The sequence below is a fragment of the Dama dama genome, chromosome 16 (assembly GCF_033118175.1).
Source record: "Dama dama isolate Ldn47 chromosome 16, ASM3311817v1, whole genome shotgun sequence".
Classification (NCBI taxonomy): Eukaryota; Metazoa; Chordata; class Mammalia; order Artiodactyla; family Cervidae; genus Dama; species Dama dama.
In genome coordinates, this window is record NC_083696.1 from 41,631,023 (window position 1) to 41,643,823 (window position 12,801).

At 45.5% G+C, this 12,801-nt stretch overlaps 1 pseudogene; it reads right to left on the reverse strand.

The window, feature by feature from the left end:
* Positions 1–1,665: 1,665 nt before the first annotated feature.
* On the reverse strand, positions 1,666–2,505 carry LOC133071318 (histone H3.3A-like; annotated as a pseudogene).
* Between the last annotated feature and the right edge of the window lie 10,296 nt (positions 2,506–12,801).

A 12,801-nucleotide genomic window follows, 5' to 3' on the forward strand; every position in this document is an offset into this window, starting at 1 on the left:
TTAGGACAAGAGCAAATAATCAGAAGAAGTTAGCATGGGAGTGACTTACAGCTTTAGTGAGGGAAGATACAAACTCTTCCTGAGACCAGGTGTTGATGGTGGGAGAGGCAGCAGAAGGGCTACAGGTATTTTTGCAAAATGGGTGGGGAGGGAGGAGACATCACCCAGTGGTCAGAAGCGTGACTGCCTAATACCCCGTTTTGGGGAAAGCCAGACTTGCTCTGTGCTTCCCGCTCCAAGGGGTGCAGGAGCAAGCCTCCCAGCCCAGGGCCAGGCGTGGTGAGGGCCCCCAGTGTCGCCTTGCTGCCCCTGGGGGCCACAGGAAGTCTGAACCCTGTGTGGACTCTGCTCTAGCCAGGCTGGCCACTGTGGTTGCTCCCTCTCTGGACTTCAGTTTCCCATGAAAGTAAATGGTGGCTTAGGGCTGTTTCATTGTTTCCTAGCTTTTTTGCTAGTTCTTTGTTTTTGTTTCAGCCGTGCAGCATGGCTTGTGGGATCTTTGTTCCCCGACCAGGGACTGAACCTGCACCTCCTGCATTGGAAGAGCTGAGTCCTAACCCCTGGACCTCCAGGGAATTCCCTTCTAGTCCTTTTGTTTTATAACCTTGATCTGTGGTAAAAAAAAAAAATACGCTTTACACTGAGACCAAGTATATGTATTCATATTGTGTGTGCATATGAGGATAGAGATTTATCTATTATCTATTTATCTATCTGTCATCTCTCTCTCTGTCCATCTATTTCTATATAGTTCCTATTGTTCTGTTTCTCTGGAGAAACTTGACTTATCTAAATATATATATATACACACACACACATCCACACACATATATGCATTTGTGTATATATGTGTGCACCTTTCTCTATTATCTGTCTATGTTTCTATCTACCTATCATTTATCTAACTGGACAAAAATGGCAAGACTTGCAGTTTGCAAAACATGAGAGTAGGTGATCGATGATGCTCTTCCCGGTTTTGCTATTTTAGGCTTATTTCTAAGCCAGTCATTGGTTGACTGGGTGAGTGTGTAGCAATGGGTTACACAGATATGTCCTTGTGGCACAGAGCACAGCTCATGTTAACTCGCTTTTGACTGTAAGTTGTGACTGTTGCTCTCATCACCTGGATTGGCATCGGCACCTTGAAACCCAGCTCACTTCTCCCTCTTTGGCTTTTCCCTGTAGGTACTTCTTGGTTTCTGCTGTATCCTATAATTGAGAAACAAAGTTTATTTATTGATTTGGCTGCATCGAGTCTTGGTTGCGCCGTGGGGGATCTTGGCTGCGGCAGGCTCCAGCGCCTGCGGGCTCGGGGGTGAAGGTATGCAGGCTTTGCTGCCCTGTGGCAGGCGCGGTCTTAGGTCCCACCCCCTTGCTTTAGAAGGTGTATTCTTGACCATTGGGCCACCAGGGATTTCCCCGTATTGTGTAATTTTGATTCTGAGATAATTCACTTCTCTAAGCTTTACTGAGGTGTAATTTACAAGTAAAATTGTAGTATATTTAAAGTGTACAATGTGATGATCTGATGTATGTGTCCATTGTGAAATGAGTCCCATAGTCAAGTGAACTGACACATCCAGTGTCTCACAGTTACCTTTTTTTTTTTTTTTTTTTGCAGTCAATAAGAAATTTACTTGTTTTAAAAAAATCCAAATGCTGGCATTGTCCAGAAAAATTTAACAGGTTTATTTATAATTGTTATAAAGTTGAACTGCTGAAACTTGTTCACTGAAACATTTTGACTTTCATTAATGCTTTATGTCCCCGCATTTATATTAAAAATTCACACACAAATGAAAATGGAAAAACTGCCAATACCTGATTTCTGTCCCCTATTTTTCCACTTGCAATCATATACTTAGGTACCTTTTGACCCCATGGAAAAAAAATATCTAACGTTCAGAACTACCAATAACAGGAAGAAGAGAATTTTTTTTTTTTTTTAAAAGAATGAAATGTTTCCCATCATAGTGGATTCTTAAGCACGTTCTCCACGTATGCGGCGTGCTAGCTGGATGTCTTTTGGCATAATTGTTACACGTTTGGCATGGATAGCACACAGGTTGGTGTCTTCAAAAAGGCCAACCAGATAGGCCTCACTTGCCTCCTGCAAAGCACCGGTAGCTGCGCTCTGGAAGCGCAGGTCTGTTTTGAAGTCCTGAGCAATTTATCGCACCAGACGCTGGAAGGGAAGTTTGCGGATCAGAAGTTCCGTGGACTTCTGATAACGTCTAATTTCACGGAGTGCCACAGTACCAGGCCTGTAACGATGAGGTTTCTTCACCCCTCCAGTAGAGGGCGCACTCTTGCGAGCGGCTTTTGTAGCGAGTTGCTTCCTCGGTGCTTTACCACCGGTGGATTTGCGGGCAGTCTGCTTTGTACGAGCCATGGTATAGAGACCTCCTTATTTACCCCCCTTCTCCTTCGGCTGGAGCTCGGCGAGCTAGAGGCGGCGCTGGCGTTGGAGAGCGACGGCGGCGCGGCGGCGGCTGCGAACACAATTGAAAGTCACAGTTACCTTTTTGTTTGTTTGTTTTTTTGTGAGAATGCTTAAGATCAACTCTTTTAGCAAGTTTCAAGCACGTAACACAGAATTATTAATTATAACCACCAAGCTGTACATCAGCTCCTCAGAACTCCTTCATCTTGTTACTTAAAACTTTCACCCTTTCCCCAACCTTTCCGCAACTCCTGACTCCCCTGCCCCTGGCAACCACCATTTCTACTTGCTTCTGTGAGTTCCATTTTTTTTCTTCTTAAAGATTTTTTGATGTGGACCGTTTTTAAAGTCTTTATTGAATTTGTTACAACATTGCTTCCATTTTCTGTTTTGGTTTCTTGGCCCCAAAGCATATGTGATCTTAGTTCCCCGTGAAAGTGAAAGTCGCTCAGTCGTGTCCAACTCTTTGACACCCCATGGACTTAGCCAATGGAATTTTCCAGGCCAGAATACTGGAGTGAGTAGCCTTTCCCTTCTCCAGGGGATCTTCCCAACCCAGGGATTGAACCCAGGTCTCCCACATTGCAGGCGGATTCTTTAGCAGCTGAGTCACAAGGGAAGTGCAAGAATACTGGAGTGGATAGCCTATCCCTTCTCCAGTGGATCTTTCCAACCCAGGAATCAAACCAGGCGGTTTCTTTACCAGCTGACTGAGCTATGAGGTTCCCAAACCAGGGATCAAGCTTGTACCTCATGCACTGGAAGGTGAGGTTTTAACCACTTCTTTTGTATCTCACATGTAAGTGATACCATACAGCATTTGTCTTTCTCTGTCTATTTTGCTTGGGATAAAACCCTCTATATTAATCTATATTATTGCAAAATGGCAGGATTACCTTATTTTTTAAGGCTGAGTAATATTCCATTGTGCATATATACATGTATATGTATATACACACACACTGTGTCTTTGTCCATTCATCTGTCAGTAGAGACTAAGGTTGTATCTATATCTTGGCTACTGTAAATAATACTGCAATGAATTTAAGAGTGCAGATCATTTCTTTAGTGCTTATTTCAGGAATTCTTTGATGTCTCAGCTTGAATGGTGTTCCTCTAGAGATAGTCTATGTGATTGCTTTTTTCCAGCAAAACCACTTTAAAATAATCTTTTTGTTGTGATGCTTCCTAGCTGCTATAAGTTTTACACTTAAATAAACTTATAAGTTTTACACTTATAATCCACACCAGGGCCATTTTTGGATCAGGAGTTAGAAGGATAAACAGTGACAGACTTTATTTTCTTGGGCTTCAAAATCACTGTGGACAGTGAGTGCTGTCATGAAATTAAAAGATGCTTGCTCCTTGGAAGAAAATCTATGACAAACCCAGACAGCATATTAAAAAGCAGACACATCACTTTGCCAACAAAGGTCCATATAGTCAAAGCTATGGTTTTTCCAGTAGTCACATATGGATGTGAGAACTGGACCATAAAGAAGGCTGAGCGCTGAAGAACTGATGCTTTCAAATTGTGGTCTGGAGAAGACTCTTGAGAGTCCCTTGGACTGCAAGGAGATCAAACCAGTCAATCCTAAGGGAAATCAACTCTGTATATTCATTGGAAGGATTGATGCTGAAGCTGAAGCTCCAATTCTTTGGCTACCTGATGCAAAGAGCCAACTCATTGGAAAAGACCCTGAAACTGGGAAAGATTGAAGGCAGGAGGAGAAGGGGATGAAAGAGGATGAGATGATTGGATGGCATCACTGACTCAATGGGCATGAGTTTGAGCAAACTCTGGGAGATGGTGAAGGACAGGGAAGCCTGGTGAGCTGCAGTCCCTGGGGTCACAAAGAGTCAGACAGGACTGAGCAACTGAACAACAAGAACGGGAGACCACTCAGAGTGGAGACAGGCAGGTATCCTGACCACTGTCAGGTGTGGGGTAGGTTTATTTAGAATGAAAAGGTGTGTTTCCCTCATAGCTCAGTTGGTAAAGAATCTGGCTGCAATGCAGGACAGCCCAGTTTGATTCCTGGGTCAGGAAGATCCTCTGGAGAAGGGATAGGCTACCCACTCCAGTATTCTTGGGCTTCCCTTGTGGCTCAGCTGGTAAAGAATCTGCCCGCAATGAGGGAGACCTGGATTCAATCCCTGGGTTGGGAAGATCCCCTGGAGAAGGGAAAGGCTACCCACTCCAGTATTCTGGCCTGGAGAAGTCCATGGACTGCATAATTCCATGGGGTCACAAAGAGTTGGACACGACTGAGTGACTTTCACTTCACTTCAGAAGTATGCTGGCCTTATGAGGGCATCTCTCATCTGCCTCCCACACTTCTTGAGCCCACATTTTGTCTCTTGAGCCACTCCCTTTCATGTTGATCCATTAAAACCCAAGCTCCAGGTCAACAGGGATTATCTGAACCCCCACCTCCACCCCAGCCTGGATTTTAATCGGCACTTATCTCTTGAGATAGGGCTTTGTGATGATTTTTGACCTTTGGAGATTTTTCTTTTCTCTTAGTTCAGCTATAGATTTATGAAATTAATTGATATTTCATTATCATATTTTTGATGCTCTTTACTGAGAGAATTTTTTGGACATCTAGACTATTACCTGAAATAAAAGGTCCTAATACTACTTCTCAACAGAGAAATCCTACACCTTTCTTACAAATGGAAAGGAGGATACAGTTCTGGGGTTGTGAAGCCTTAAATATACCAGATGGGGCTTCCCAGGCAGTTCAGTGGTAAAGAATCCATTTGCCAATGCAGGAGACCCGAGAGATGCAGGTTCGATCCCTGGCTTGGGAAGATCCCCTGGAGAAGGAGACGGCAACGCACTCCCGTGTTCTTGCCTGGAAAATCCCAAGGACAGAGGAGCCTAGCAGGCTACAGTCCACAGAGTTGCAAAGAGTCGGCCACGACTGAGCGACTAAATAACACAAATACATCGATAGGGTGGAGCAGTGGATTAAATTGAGCAACTTGGAGGAGCACCTTGATTAAGAGCATAGCTTCTTGAATTCCTGGTTACTTATTAACTGTGACAGCCAACTTGGACACTTATGCACTGTGTCAGCTTAACCTCTGAAGTCCCGTCTGTGTACTGGAAATAATATTTGGTACCGTCCGATAGGGCTTTTGGAAGATAAGTGCTCTTGAGCATCTATCATGGTGTCTGGCATGTACCAAGTAGTCAATAAACGTGGGCCGCTATTGTTTCCTCTCCTTTCTTGCTTGGCTGCCTGGTGGCCATGGTATTTCCCATCATCTGAAAAGGCTGGAGGGTCTGCACTGGGAGCCTGGGGACCCGGGTCAGTGTCTAGCTGTGTGAATTGGGGCATGTCACTCCGCCTTACTGTTCTCTCACATGTAAACATTTTTCTCGTCTGCGAGATGAGGGGGTGGACTAAGTGATTTCTAAGGATCTTCTCACCCTCACAGTCTGTGATTCGAGTAAGAATAGTGTGAAAAGCAAAATGTACCCCTCAAAACATAACATTTTTCCAGGCAGCCCTCAGCGTATTAACAGGCTGTACTTCCCAGAGCCGATGTGTAAAAGTTGGATCTTTGGAACTGGCACGTATTTTCCTATAGGAGTAGTTTTTAAGTGATGGTTGGCTTCCTGGGCTAGTGCATAAACCCAGCCTAATCCACAGTGAAGCAGAAACACTGCATTTGCATTGGAAATGGTAAAAAAACAATACTGCCACAATACTAGTAATTAAACAAAACAGAAAAACAATTTCATTAAATAAGAGCTCATTTTTAATTTATCTAGAATCCTGGTGTTTGAGGGAAGCCAGTTAATTTAGAAGAGGAGGAGACCAATGGCCGTGCATTGGGAAGAATCTGCAAACACTTCTTCTGGGCTCTCTTGAGGGACGGAGGCTGATGGCACAAGTTCCTTATTTATTATTTTTGGCTGTGCTGGGTCTTCACTGCTGAACAGGCTTTTCTCTAGTTTCAAGTTGGGGCTATTCTTCACTGCAGTGCATGGGCTTCTCACTGGAGTGACTTCTCTTGTCACAGAGCACAGGCTCAATAGTTGCACAGGCTTAGTTGCTCTATGGCATGTGGAATCTTCCTGGACCAGGGACTGAACCCATGTCTCCTGCATTGGTAGGCAGATTCTTTACCATTGAGCCACCAGGGAAGCCCACTCAAGCTCTTTAAGTATCTGATTTCATTGAAGAATTCAAGGCTTTCTCCTGCACCACTTCACCTTCTTGAGATAGCATTGGCCTAAATCCTCTTATGTCTAACAGCCATTGCAACCTGTAGGATTTGGCAAGTGGAGAGGGAGGGAGAAGCAAGGGGAACAGGAGAGAAGGATCATCCCAGCGTCACAAGTCGCCGATGCTCAGCTGTGTTTTGCTGAGCCTGTGTCATGCTGTCCAACGTAGCAATTGTTTTTCTATTTTTAAAAATTTCATTTTTCCATCTTTGTTGAGACATAATTGACAAAGAAAAATTGTATACATTTAAGATGTATGGCTTGATGTTTTTGGATAGTGTACATTATACAAATATTATCACCACAATCAAGATAATTAACATTCTCATTACCTTGCATAGTTCACCCTTTTTTTGTGTATGTGATGAGAACAATGAAGATATATCCTCTTAACAAATTTCAGGTACACAGTACAGTATCCACATAGCATTTCAGAGCTTCAAAGAATTACCTGCCAGGATGTTAAAATGTCATTAAAAGATATCCAGATTTCTGGCAATGGGAAGCCCTAGCAACCTGGGCTTGTAGCTTTATGCTCCCACAGGGGGAGAGTAGGCTGGTGCTTACTCACCAGGTCTTCACTTAATGAAGGTATTTTCTGGTTAGACCCTGTAGGCATTTGAGTTTGAAAACCCCCAAGTGATGTACTTTAGTAAGAGGAAGGGGATTGAAAAGAATGCGTGTGTATTTGCATGAAAGAGATGATCTGAGAGGGGGTCAGCCGACAGAAGTAATAAAAGAGAGAAAAGAAAAGGAAGGCGAGTCAGGCATCATCAGGAAAAGTCAGCCCGTTCCTCCTGTGACCACCAGGTGGCCTCGCAACCCCAGCACCGCTTGGTTGCTATTTGAAGGGACTTCTGATTGGCTGAAAGACGCAGTATGCAAATACATAAATCTATTCTAACAGTCCAGATTTTAATAAGAATTTGGGCAGTTTCCACGTGCAGGATACGGTTGACAAGTGCACTCACACCACTCTGTCCCCTCCCTTGTCTGTGCTGTGGCATCTCCCTTCAGATTCAGACAGGAAATACTTCAAGTACATATACATGAAATTTCCAAGTTAAGAATCAAGATTTCCCTGCTTGGCTGGTTATTACTATTCTCTGAGCCAAATCCTGAAATTCCCCAGAGAAAAGGATGTGCCTGTCTTTGTGATTTAAGGGCAATTTGGCTGTGGTACCCATACTCTTTCAATCACTAGGGTGGACTTGGCTGACCTTGATGAATGAATGGGTGGGGTCCACCTCCACCCTCACTGTCCCATGTGAAACTGCCTATAAGCTCTGTGTTGGTCGCAGGTGGGGTCTGCCTCCCCTTCCCATGTCACCGTTAGATTTTGCCTCTCCCTGTCCCTGTATCACCTGGGAGCTTCTGCATTACTACCACAGACCTCTGGAGCATCATTCTCAAGGTTTGGAAGGGACCACTTCCACCTGGGGAGCTGATTAACACGCTGGGTCCATCTCAGACATTTTGAAACAGACTCTCAGAGTGTGGGGTTTAGGAATCTGCCTTTAAAACAAGCAGCCATGCGGGTCCTTTGTCTGTGCTTTGAGAAATATCACTCTGAAACAGTCTGGGTTTGGGTTCATGAAAGCCATTAGCACATGATCTGGAGCCCAGTTATAGCTTGGGCAAATCCTTTTTCTTAGTTTTCCCATCTGTAAAATGAGGGCTTTGAGTAGGCTAGTCTCTAGGCTCCCTTCCAGCTATGCAAGCTAGACTTTGATAGCTCAGCCTTGGTTCAGGTGATTCCCAGGTGTGGATATTCGTTTCTCCTCCTTCTCAGACCCACTTCTCCGAAGGCTGTGTTGCTTGCTGCTGCTCCCGGACTGTGAGTACCCTCAGCCCCATCTACAGAACTGGGGAAGGGCTAAGGGGGAAGGCTCCTGAATATGAGGGGAGAGTCTGCATGTTAGCCTTCCTGCTTTCTGACAGCTTTTCTGCCCCAGGAGCACATGCCCCAGGCCTGCAGAAGGAAGCTGTGTCCAGGACGAGCAACCACCAGGCCCTGCAGGGGTGCTCCTGGGGTGGATGTGATGGGGCGCTCTTTCTACATTTCTGTGCTCTACCCCAGAGCTTGCTTCTGGCTTATTGTATGGAGGTGTTCTGGACCAACTGTGTCTCCCCCAAATTTATACTGAAACTCTAACCATCAATGTGATTTTATGTAGAGGTAAGGCTTTTAAGGAGGTACGTGAGTGCATGTGCATGCTCAGTTGTGTCCAACTTTTTGCAACCCCATGGATTGTAGCCTGCCAGGCTCCTCTGTGCATAGGATTATCCAGGCAAGAAAACTGGAGAAGGTTGCCATTTCCTCCTCCAGGGGATCTTCCTGACTCAGGGATTGAACTTGTATCCCCTGCATTGGCAGGTGGATTCTTAACCGCTTTACCACCTGGAAATTATTAAATGAGATCTTAAGAGTGGGGCCCTGATTCAACATAACTGGTATCCTTACAAGAAGAGTAAGAAAAATTAAAAAATAAAAAAAGAAGAGGAAGAGACACCAGATTGCCCTGCCTTCCTCTCCTTCTATTTCTCTTTCTCTCTCTCTTCATGCATGCTCAGTCATGTCCAACTCTTTGCCACACTTTGGATTTTAACCCACCAGGCTCCTCTGTCCCTGGGATTTTTTAGGCAAGAATACTGGAGTGGATCGGCATTTCCTTTTCAAAGGGATCTTCCCCACCCAGCAATTAAACCTGCATCTCCTGTATTGTAGGCAGATTCTTTACTTGCTGAACCGCATGGGAACATGCTGCTGCTAAGTCACTTCAGTTGTGTCCGACTCTGTGTGGTCCCATAGACGGCAGCCCGCCAGGCTCCCCCGTCTCTGGGATTCTGTAGGCAAGAACACTGGAGTGGCTTGCCATTTCCTTCTCCAATGCATGAAAGTGAAAAATGAAATTGAAGCTGGTCAGTTGTGTCCGACTCTAAGCGACCCCATGGACTGCAGCCTACCAGGCTCCTCCCGTGGGATTTTCCAGGCAAGCGTACTGGAGTGGGTTCCCATTGCCTTCTCCAGCATGAGAACATAGGAGAGGTCAAACAAGGACACAGTCTGCAAGCCAGGAAGAAGACTTCACAGAAACCAGCTCTGCTGACACCTTATTCTTAAACTTCTAGCCTCCAGAACTATGGGACAATGAGTGTCCATTGCTTAAGCCGCCTAAGGTATTTTGTTATATATGCATATCTTGTTTAATTGTACTTATTACAGATATTGCATTTTTTGACAAGGTGAAGGTTTGTGGCAACTCCGCATTGGTGCCACTTTTTTCACAGCATTTGCTCACTTCATGTCTGTGTTACATTTTGGTAATTCTCAAAATATTTCAAATATTTTCATTATTATTATATTTTTTTATGGTGATCTGTGATCAGTGATCTTTGTTGTTGCTACTGTAAACATTTTGGGGCATCAAACCACATGCATATAAGATTGTGAACCTAATGAATGTTGTGTGTGTGCTGGCTGCTCCACTGACTGGCCCTTCCCCATTTCTCTCCGTTTCCTCAAGCCTCCCTTTTCCCTGGGACACAGAAATATTGAAAAATTAGGCCAATTAATAACCCTACAATGGCCTCTTAGTGTACAAGTGAAATGTCAATCGATGTTACAAAACTTTATTTTTGTCTTATTTAAAGAAATTGCCATGACCACCCCAGCCTTCAGCAACCACCGCTGTGATCAGTCAGCTGTCATTAATATCAAGGCAAGACCTTTCACCAGCAAAAAGATTATGACATACTAAAGGCTCATGTGATGCGTTTGCGTTTTGTAGCAATAAAAGAGTTTTTTTTTGGCTCAGTGTCATGTGGGATCTTAATTCCCTGACCAGGCATCAAACCCAGCCCCCATGCAGTGGAAGCTCAGAGTCATAACCACTGGACCACCAGTGAAATCCTTAAAATATTTTAAAAATTAAGATGTGTGTGTGTGTGTATTTAGAGAAAATGCCATTCCACACTTAATAGACTATAGTGTAGTGTAAACACAACTTTTCTATGCATTGGGAAATAAAAAATTCATGTAACTTGCTTCGTTGTGATACTCACGTTATTGTCATTGTCTGGAACTAAACCTGCAATATCTCCGAGGTCTGCTGTAGGAGTCTGAGCCGACTAAAGCTTGAGGCAACACTCACTCACTCATTCATTCATTCATTCATCCATTCACCCATTTAAGCAGGTAGCACATTCACGCATGATGGATTATTTATAAGGAATCTTCAAATCTGTTTGAGCTTTGAGTGATTACAACAAGGTCAGGTTTTTCCCATCTTGGTCTAGACTTCCCCAGAAGCCTCGTATGCAGCCCAGCACTTCAGGACCCAGAGGATGTAGTTCCTGGACCCCTGTTTTGGCCCTTAACCACCTTTCCCAAATTTCTACACTTTGACATCAAAAGGTCAGAGCCCAAGAGGTCAGGTCCATGTTAGGGGGTTGCTTGGTGTGCACCTCCATGTGGAGCTGTGTCCAAGCCTGGGGTTTGTGTTTGGGACTCCTTTCTCCCTCATTTAAGTGTGAGGGAGCACATGCAGACCTACAAAGTGAGGCTCTGGGTGCACCCCTGTGTTCAGTGACTGCATACAGTTGTTCACCCGGAAAAGATCAGATGTAGAGTCTGAAACCCGGGGTCAAAGCTAAGTTTTTGCTTGTCGGCTGTATCTGCAGGAGGCGGCGTCCTTTCTGTGGGCCTCAGTTTTTTCCTCTGTGGAACAGGGAGAAAGGAGCTGTTTGTCAGAAGAGAGTGCTGGGGCCTCCAGTGGAGTGAGCGTGGAAACCCCGGTAAGCCCACAGCTGCCCACAAGTCTGAGGGCCTAGAAGCGCTTCTCCCCTGAGTCTACGCGGCTTGGTCCTGCTCCCTGACTGTCCCTTCCTGTGGTCACTTGACCCTGGTGTCCCTGAAATGGGGAGTGGCCACAGGCAGGATGTGCTCTGCCAGGCCTGGGTTCCCACAGCCACTGATTTGCTCCATTTCCTTCTCTTCCTCCTGGTGCCTGGCCCTGGCCTGTACTGGATCCTCAGTAATCACATATGAGTATATATAAATGAATGAACGCCACCTTGTAGACTATGCCAGTTACTGAATGGGGTGAGGTGTCTCATGGGGCCTGTTGAAGCATCCTGCCTCGTTTCTTGTCAGCCAGGATGGAGATGGGAGGATTAAGACCGGAGCTGTGTGTGTGTGATCCGTTGCTCAGTCGTGTCCGACTCTTTGCGACTGCAGAGACTGTAGCCTGCCAAGCTCCTCTATCCATGGGATTCTCCGGCAAGAGTACTGGAGTGGGTAGCCATTTCCTCCTCCAGGGGATCTTCCCAACCCAAGGGTGGAACCCGCCAAGCCCGCGTCTCTTGTGTCTTCCGCACTAGCTGGCGTAGTCTTTACCACTCCGCCACCTGGGAAACGCCAAGGCAGAAACTAACATCTCTCCATTGGATATCTGCTGAGGACAATGCTAATCTACCCCTCAATGTCTGGGGAGCAGAGAAAGGGAAAGAAAGCTCCCTGAGGGTGTATGCGAGCCTAGACTTCCCCGAACAAATAGGGAGAAAAGCAGATTGGAGAACTGTCACCTCTGTGCTCTGGGATCCTTAATAGCTTCCGTTTATTTATTTTTTAAAATAAATATTTATCTTTGTTTGGCTGTGCCGGGTCTTAGTTGCAGCACATGGGGTCTTCAATCTTCCCTGTGGCATGTGAGACCTTTAGTTGTGGCGTGTGGGATCTAGTTCCCTGATTGGGGGTCAAACCCGGGCCCCCTGCATTGGGAGTGTGGAGTACTCACCACTGGACCAGCAGGGAAGTCCCTAGCTTCTGTTTATTGGACAGCTGCTGTGTGCCAGGCATCATGCTGGGTGCTGGCATGGTGAAGGCCATGACGCAAATGGGCCGTTAATTATCTCACAAGACACCATCACCTCATTTGGTCTTGAGAACAGGTGTGTGAGGCCCAGGTGCAATACTGCACAGGAAAAGGCTTTATAAACTGTAGAGTGCTAGAAAATGTCATGATGGTTTTGGGGCTGATTCATTTTCTCCCCCATCTCTGCAGCTTGCCCGGCAGCCTGCTTTCCAGTGTGGTGTCGGCACCCACCTTGCCTG